The 9,594-nt window shown below is 41.9% G+C and overlaps 1 non-coding gene across 1 annotated transcript; it reads left to right on the top strand.

Annotated features, from left to right (window-relative positions):
- Positions 1 to 7,578: 7,578 nt before the first annotated feature.
- Positions 7,579 to 7,683, top strand: LOC120272906. Its single transcript, XR_005540439.1, has one exon. It is a non-coding gene; the product is annotated as a small nucleolar RNA R71 (small nucleolar RNA).
- The last annotated feature ends 1,911 nt before the right edge of the window (positions 7,684 to 9,594 follow it).

Raw genomic sequence — 9,594 nt, 5'->3', positions numbered from 1 at the left:
ACCATCGAGGGGGTTTCTTTATGGATTCATTGCTTTTACATTCGATTTCTTTGATTGTACTAAGCTCTATGGAGAGCTAAACCCCTAGTGGGTGCTTGTATGATTGTGAACCCTAGGATGTATTCGTTTCATTGAACTTCTTTATTATGCTTTCAATAAATTGATGTTTATTGTGAGTTCCAACCTTGAATGTTTAATTGTATGAACATTTCCCCTAGAGTGACACTAGGGTTGAGAGTTCTTGTTGGTAACCTTGTGATTGAGTGACACACCACGAGCGTTAGACAAAGCTAGGTTGGAGAAGGTTGAGAGGGTGAGTCGAGAGGTACAGGAGCGTCCCCTTTCCCCTCCGGCGTGATAGATTCTACCTCCGTTCCTCGAGTTCTTTGCGGCCATAATAGAGTGAGTGGTCTAAGGGATGAACCTCCGCTGGGGCCTACTTGCGCGTGCAATGGAGTGAAGCGTTGAGAGGATCTTAGTATCTAGGGCTTAATTGTGGCTAGGGACCTTCCGCTTGGACCAAAGGGTTAGGTCTACTTTTAGGAAGACATTTATCACTTGGAATCGCTAGAGCTCATTGCAACTTTATGCGAGTGCGAGGTGTTGAGATTGTTCGATTTCTCCTCCGGGACATGTATAGAGTTAGGCATAGTTGACCTTAGATTTGGGACTATGTATGTAAGGATTTCCATGACTCACCATGGCATTGATTAGGAAGTATAATAGAGAGTTCTTGCACTTGAAACGATTATCCTAGGTGAAGCATCATCCGAGTACCCCATCTTTATCGATTGCCTTGCCCTCTTCTTTATTCTTGCTCTCTCACTTGTTGCTTTTATTGTTGAGAATTGAATCAATTTCACACTAATCACTATTGATCTTCCACATAGCTAAGAACCAAATTAAGTATTTCCACTCCCTACTCCCTGTGGATTCGACCCTGCTCACCCAGGATTATTACTTCGACAAACCCGTGCACTTGCGGGATATACGCAAGGGGATCTTGTCAGGTATCATCGAAGATTTGCTTGTCAAGGTGGACAAGTACATTTTTCCTGTAGATTTTGTAGTGCTAGGCATCGATGAGGATGCGGATGTACCTTTGATATGTGGGAGAATATTCTTGCAGACTTCCAAGGCATTCTCTTCATTTCAATGATGCGTTGTATTTTCTAGACACTACTAATGGGATTATTGATGAATACATGCAGGAAATGTTCAATCCTGACTCGTACAAGGGTTTGTTCGACAAAGAGATGGAAAATAAAGAAGTTATGATGCTTGGTTCGACTGAAGAAGTACAATCTACTCCAGGGATCCTGAAGAAGGTGCTCCAGAAGATGAAGAGGGTGAGGAGACGCCTCTGGAACTCCCCCTCTACATTCAAGAGACTTTGTTCATCATGCTTTCAAGCTATGGGTAAGAGGGCAACCTTCATCTTTGAACCCCCGTGAGGTAAGACAAGGTATATCAAGCTTAATGATGTAAAACAAGAACTTCTTTGGAGACAACCCAAGTGTTTACTGTTTTCTTAGTTAGTAATTTAGTGTTTGCATGAATAAAGTGTTGAGTGTTGGTGTCTTGATATTTAGATGCATTTGCTGTATTTTATTGTGGGTTTTTAATGTCATCGTGTGTTTTCATGTGGATTTGGTGAAGTTTTGGTAGCTTGAGCTAGTTTCTCATGTTTTTCACTAGGATAGTTTACATAATAGGGTAGGCTTTGAGTGTGTAAACATGTTCAGGAATTTTCTACAGAGCCTGCAGAGTTTTTAAGGCGTCCAGAGAAAATGCACGGGCGTGTCAAATTTCCGTACGCCCGTGGATTTGTACTGCGAGCTCATCCATAGAAGACACTTGCATGCCCATGGGTAATTTCCGCACGGGAGTGCCTTTTCCTACAGAGACTTGGAAACTTATCCTGAGAGCACACATTAGCGTGGACTCGCCCCTGTGGGTGAACTTATGAAAAATGCACGAGCGTGGGTAATTTCCACATGCCCGTGCGAAACTTTGCAGAAGAGCTTTCTCCATCCCATGAAGGCACAGGGGCGTGCGCTTGCCCCTGTGAGTTGGGCCTATGAATGTCCATGCCTGTGTGAAATTTCCGCATAGGTGTGCGGAACACTTAGAGATTTTTCTCGCTTGGACAGAAAAGGCACAGGGGCGTGAGGCTGGCCTTGTAGGTCGGGCACAAGGCCGTGGATATTTTCTGCACGCCAGTGTGGATGCGTTTAGAATGGTTGACTATTTTCCCGAGAGCACACAAGGGTGTGTGTCTACCCTTGTGTAGCTCTCTTATGGAGGGGCACGAGCGTGAGTAATTTCCGCAAGCCCGTATGGATGCGCAGAATTCCAAGAGAATCGAGTTTTTCTTTAAAATCTTCTTCAATTCTCTTCTTCTTCACTTCCAATTACTCGAAGATCGACTATTAATCAGTCTCCTAGCCTACATATCACTGTTTTAGAGGGTTTTCCAGTCGATTTCCATGCCGAATTCAAAGTTTTCATACTTATTTCATCGGTAAACCTTTTTACTCTCTCTTCTTCACCAATTCTTGTTTTTAATAGATCAAAAGTCTTGAGTTGCATGTAATTTCCACTTTATAATAGTTTATGCATGCTTAGAAAGTGTTTAACTATGGTTTTAAGTTGTAATCTTGCAGCATTGACGTGGAACCGTGCGGATTTCACGCCCCGCAGATCCACACGGGTGTGGGTAATTTCCACATGCCTGTGTGGAATTCTGCAGTACTGTTTCTAGTGCTTTGATTGATCATTTTCTCATCAATTCTTATAGATATGGCACCTCATTCAAAGAAGCATGATGTTAAGAGTCCCAGAGAGACCCCACCTGAGCCAGTACACATGGAGTTCTCGAATCACGAGCATCAGGCTCGATTTGAGAGATTGTCAGCACTTATTTTTGGTCAGTCTTGCTTTGTGGATTTGAGTGTGCCAAGAGAGATTCGGAGAGGTGATGAGCTAGCTGATGAGATTGATGAGATTCTAGTAGTGGGAAGCCGGAGAAGTTTATTGACTATCCAAGAGCCAGCTTTTCGTGCGTTGATGCTATAGGTGTTGCCGTCTTTCGAGTTTGATCAGCCATATGGGAGATTTGACACCGTATGCTATATAGTTTTGAGTATTCAGACATCCATTTGTCATGAGTGTCACTGAAATCTCCATTCATATGGGTTTGTATGACAAAACCTACACAGGTACAGAGGAGTATGGACACTTGCCAACGGATTTCCCAAGCACAGTGACTCTGTAGCATGCGTATCAAGTATTGTGTGGATATAGGCAGTACAAACCAGGAGTGTCCAAAGCCACCAGTCTATCCCGGCTGAGCTACAGATACTTACACTCAGTCCTTAGCAGGTCTGTGTCCGGTCGAGGTTACAACACGATTGTTTTGAGCAGGCAGGACATACTTTATTTATACTTCATGGTCAGCAATGTGTTGATTCACCTCGGGCACATAGTGACAGACGTCTTGAGGCAACAGGGCCAATTTGCAAGAGTAGTAGTATTATTCGCTGGTTCCTATGCCACTAGACTCAGCTTGGGGATGGGTTTTCTAGACGCCATCCACGGTGCCGAGAGGACTGTTGTGCCTTCTCCTCTTGGGATTAATACGATTAGGATGATGGGGTTGGTGCGTAGATGTGGGCCTAAAACATACATTCTAGCTACGGCTGCTCCGGAGATCACTGAGGGAGGAAGGGATGGAGTGGAGCATTCAAGACAGGTTTTTGAGCCTCAGTTTGCATCTATAGAGACCGGAGCACCCCTTGCAGCGCAGGAGACACTCTAGCGTCCGGTACCTATTTTTCCTCCTTCTCGAGCTCATGATCATTTTTAGAGGCTCGAGAGTGCTGTTGGTGAGCTTTGGTCGGAGCTCACAGTGGTCCGGACTTTAAAGATTGCATAATACGCGTGGATGATGGCGTGTCTTGACATTGTACTATATCTATTAGAGTCCTCACCATTTATCAGGAGACCGAGGACCCCTCCGGCATCACCACCACTATTTCCACTGACACTATTTGATTTAGCACCCGCAGCACCAGCAGAGCTGACAGCGGATGACACCGACACTTGACTTTGTTTTCTTCATTTTTATTACTTTTTACATTTTATTTTGGACTTTTGTATAATCAGAAAGGACTTTCCTTCTAAGTTTATTTTTGTTTTGCTGCCTCGAGTTGTATTCATTGTTTTATCTTTTATATACTTGAGTTGTTGTTTTTGTTTTATTGAGCTTCATTGAACCCTCTCATGTATGCGTGCAGATGGTCTTGTCAACATGGCAATTAAGAACTTGTCATGGACATGGCCAAGGAGCTTCGGCACTTGGCCGTGTGAGGTTCACAACCCATTGGAACATTACTCCCAAGGATTTAGCTCCATCAAATGCAACACTAGGAGTTAGGAGAGTATTGTTTTGATTGCTTCTCCCACATTTGTTCTTGATTGATATACATTATGTGTGAGCTTGCATGTGTACATTGGGGACAATGTACAACTTAAGTGTGTGGGGGGGGAGTTTCATACTGCACACATCACTTTTATATTAATTTTGATTGATATACACGCTCACATAGCCAATGGCAGTTCACCTTAGTTGCAATGATTGTATTCTTGAGTTTAGGAGAATTTTAACATTGAATGTCTTCATGCTCTAGTTTTTGCATCAATATGTAGGAATTTTTTCCTGATTGACACTTGTTGCAATACTCACTCTTTAAACTCTTTTGGAAACTCATGTTCGATGCTAAAGGGACTAGTTATTATTATTTCTTTTGTTTAAAAAATGGTGAAATGAAAAGAAAGAACAAAATAGTTTATTGTTTATTTGTGATTATTGGGTGGAAAGAGCTACCACCTATCAAGTATGAAACTACTCTCATAAGTCGGATACTAGTTATGCCCTAATGAGAGAAAGAGCAATCTCATAGGATGAGTGAAATCTACCACTCCAGTAGAAAGAGCTACCACCTCGAAAGTGTGAAAGCCACCTTAGCAGCCGCGTTGGAAAGGGCTACCTTAGAGGATGTGTGAAGCTTCTACCATCTTTGAAATTTTGTTACTTTTTCTAGATAAATAAGTCCCTTGTACTTAGACTTTGAGGAGTATACTTTGGGTTGTTTTGAGTGAGTTCACACACTTACAAGATTTAGGGTTTGTTGTCATTTTTGATTCAAGTTTTTGGCTAGGGCATTGATTTTTTGTATTTAGTGTTGAAATTTCCCTTGTAGAATGCTCTCTTTTTATGCTTTGATGAACCTAAGGCCAAGCACTTCCAACATGTTTGTCATCTATGCACATAATGTTTTAATTTTTACTTGAGGACAAGCAAAAGCTTAAGTGTGGGGGAGTTTGATAAGTGCTTGTACGATAAGAATGTGAAGTGTTATTTCCTTATGATAAGCATTACTTTTATCTGGGTTTAACGCTAATATGTGTGTATTTATGTTACTTTCATGCAAATAGGGTTGTGAGGCCGAATATTAGAGAAAGGTGCCAATGTGGATCGTAAATGCATCATTTGGAGGAAATCTTGAGAAGGTTCAAACGCGAAGACATAAGTCGGGTTCGAAATACGGGAATGTGTGCCAACCTCCTCGTATTCAAGTTAGCACAACGATTTGGAGGGCAGTCACGTTCAAGTATTCTGGCTTGTGCATGTATAGTAATATCTCCACCAACATGTATATTATTGAATAAGTAAAGCGATATACGACGTAAACATGTGCCCGTTTACGTTACCTCGATGAAAGCATGCATTCAGGAATATTTCGGGCAGGCACTGTAGCAGGGCACTGTAGCAAAACAATGTAGCAGGTACTGTTCACAGCCGGCCAAAGAAGGATGAAAACAGAGAATCCACTCAGGCATGCATTAATTCCACATGCCCGTGTGAAAAATCCACACGGGCACCAACAAGGGCATGTTGATTCCCGATTCCAGCCCTTTAAAACCCGATTTCAGCCTGGATTTCAACATTCTTTTCTCCATCCTTTCCCAACTTGAGAGAGGGCTTTGGCTAAGGTTTTGATAGTTATTGGCTAGGGATTTGGAGAGGTTCTAGACTATGATATCATGCTCCGTTTGGAAGAAGGTTAGTAGGAGAGCTTTCGTCGGCACCGATCCGGTGAGGTGTATCCTAGGCCGGACAGAGGGATCCTTGGACAAGTAGAGAACTCTCCACAAGACCATCGCCATGACTATCGAAGGGGTTTTCTATGGATTCTTTGCTTTTACATTTGATTTCATTGATTGTAATTAGCTCCATGGAGAGCTAAACCCCCTAGTAGGTACTTGGGTATTTGTGAACCCTACGATGTATTCGTTTCATTGAACCTCATTATTATGCTTTCAATTAATTGATGTTTTATTTGAGTTCCAGTATTAAATTCTTGATTCTATGAATACTCCTTAGAGTGACATTAGGGTTGAGAGTTCTTATTGGTAACCCTTGTGAATGAGTGACACACGACGAGAGTTAGACAAAGCTAGATTGGAGAGGGTTAAGAAGGTGAGGTGAGAGGTAGCAGAGCATACCTTTTCCCCTCCGGTGTGATTTATTCTATCTCTATTTTCTCAAGTTCTTTGCGGTCATAGTAGAGTGAATGGGCTAAAGGATGACCTTCCACTGGTGCTTAGTTGCGGGTGCAACGTAGTGAAGCGTTGAAGTGATTTTAGCACCTAGGGCTTTATTGTGGCTACGGACTTTCCTCCTGGACCAAAGGGTTAGGTCTACATCTAGGATGAGGATTTATCACTTGGAATCCCTAGAACTCATTGCAATTCTATACGAGTGCGAGGTTGAGAGGTTATTCAATTTGTCCTCTGGGACATGTATAGAGTTAGGCATGGTTGCCCTTAGACTTTGGACCGTGTATTTAAGGATCTCCACGACTCATTATTACATAATTTAGAAAGTATAATAGAGGGTTCTTGCACTTGAAATGATTATCCTAGGCTGAACAATATCCGGGTACCCCGTTTATATCGATTTCCTTACCTTCTCCTTTACTTGTGCTCTCTTTATTGTTCTTTTACTTTTGTTATTTAACATCTTGTCACACATATCACTATTCATATTTCACTTAGTTAAGAAAAAATTTAAGTGTTTTTATTCCCTACTCCCTGTGGATACGATACCCTACTCATCTGGGATTTTATTACTTCGACAAACCCGTGCACTTGCGGGACATATGCAAGGGACGTTGTCAAACAGCTATCGGGCAATCGGATGGGGCATATCCTCCACCACTCCCGGTACAAGTAGTCATGGCCGCTACTCTATTGGAAGTTGGAAGGTCTAACTTCTTACTCAATGATTCTACTTGGGCCTCCAACGATGTAACCGCAACTAAATCGTGGATACCGCCCACTTTCTTCTTCTCCCTAACATTCCATTAGTAGCTGTTCAACCCTATTTCATCAATTAATTGCCGAGCTTCTCTAGGGGTCTTGCTACCTAAGGTACCTCCTGCTGCATCAAGTAGCTATTTTGTACTTTATTTTAAACCATTGTAAAATGTCTGAATGATCATCCACTCTGGAAACCCATATCGAGGACATTTTCGCAAGAGTTCATTGAACCTTTCCCATGTCTCAAATAGACTCCAATTTCATTTGCACAAAGGACCAAATCACATTCCTAAGCTTTACAGATTTTCCCGGTGGGAAATAACGGGCAAGAAAAGTTTTTACCATCTCCTCTCATGAACTGATCGATGCCCTAGGTAATGATTGTAGCCACTGCTTCACTCTTACCTTAAAGGAAAATGGGAAGGCTCTCAACATGATGGCATCATCTGTAACAACATTTATCTTGAGCATATCAAGCACTTCCATGAAATTCTCTATGTGACTGTTTGGATCCTCATCGACCAATCCATTAACTTGTGCTGACTGCTATAACATGTGGATGAATGCTCGCTTTAGCTCAAAATTCTGAGCTGTGATTGGGGGCCGCACAATGATAGATTGTGTCACCAATACTAAAGGTCTGGCATAATCAGAGAGCATTCTCTGTTGTGCATTTTCTTCTGCCATGTTGTCAGACCCTTTAACTTTCACTTCAGCCAGATTCGACGGTTCTTATATAGGTTCTTTACCCCTTCTTCTGAGTGTACGTCCATGTTTAGGATCATCTTCAATCAATTTTGAAGGGTTCCCTCGGGTTATAAACTGGAGCTATACCAAAAGAAAGAAAACAAATAAGAACAATGATAGAATAAGATGATGTAAAATAGAATGAATGAATAAGATAACAAAGTGCAAAGTATCTCTAAACACCAACTCCCAGGAAACGGTGCCAGAACTTGACAAAGCCTCTTGTGTGTTACCCACAAGTGCACGGATTTGTCGAAGTAATAAATCCCAAGTTAGTGGGGTATCGTATCCACAGAGAGTAGGGAATAAAAATACCTAAATTGTTACTTAACCAAGTGAAGATGAATAATGATTGTGTTGATCAGATGTGATGTAAATAGAAATAAAAAGAACAAGAATGAGAGGCACAAGTAAGTGAGAGGTAAGGCAATCGATAGAAGTGGGGTACTCGGATAATGCTCCCCCTAGGACTTATGCTTCAAGTGCAAGACCTACCATTATACTTCCTAATTAATGCTCCATAAGTCATGGAAATCCTAAAGCACATGGTCCCAAACCTAAGGTCAACTGTGACTAACCCTACACTGTGTCCCGGTCGAGAAATCGCTCAATCTCAACACCTAACACTACACAAAGTTGCATGGAGTTCTAAGGATTCCAAGTGATAAACCCTAGTCCAATGTGTAAATCTAACCCTTTGGTCCAGGCAAAAGACCCTTAATTACAATTAAACCTGAAATACTAAGGTCAATTCAACGCTTCACTCTGTTTCTCCAGCAACTAAGCCCTAGCGGAGTTCATCCCTTAGCATTTCACTCTATTGTAACCGCAAAGAACTCTAGGAAATGGTGGTAGAATAAATCACATCGGAGGGGAAAGGGGACGCTCCGCTACCTCTCGACTCACCCTCTCGACTCACCCTCTCAATCTTCTCCAATCTACCTTTGTCTAACCCTCATGGCGTGTCACCTATCCACAAAGATTACTTTTATCAGGTTTTAACACTAATATGTTTGTATTTATGTTACTTTCATGCATATAGGGTTGTGCAGCCGAATCTTAGAGAAAGAAGCCAATGTAGATCGCGAGTGCAATGGAGTGAAGCGTTGAAGTGATTTTAGCATATAGGGCTTAATTGTGGCTAGGGACCTTCCGCCAGGACCAAAGGGTTAGGTCTACATATAGGAAGAGGATTTATCACTTGGAATCCCTAGAACTCATTTTAATTCTATATGAGTGCCAGGTTGAGAGATTATTCAATTTCTCATACGGGATATGTATAGGGTTAGGCTTGGTTGACCTTAAATTTGGAACCATGTATTAAAGGATCTCCTCGACTCGTTAATGCATTAGTTAGGAAGCATAATAGAGGATTTTTGCACTTGAAATGATTGGCCTGGGCGGATCAATATCTGAGTACCCCATCTATATCGATTACCTTACCTTTCCTTTACTTGTGCT

This window comes from Dioscorea cayenensis, chromosome 11 (assembly GCF_009730915.1).
Source record: "Dioscorea cayenensis subsp. rotundata cultivar TDr96_F1 chromosome 11, TDr96_F1_v2_PseudoChromosome.rev07_lg8_w22 25.fasta, whole genome shotgun sequence".
In the NCBI taxonomy this organism is placed as follows: domain Eukaryota; kingdom Viridiplantae; phylum Streptophyta; class Magnoliopsida; order Dioscoreales; family Dioscoreaceae; genus Dioscorea; species Dioscorea cayenensis.
The sequence above is the reverse complement of the archived record's forward strand: the minus strand, read 5'-3'. Positions and strand labels throughout refer to the sequence as shown.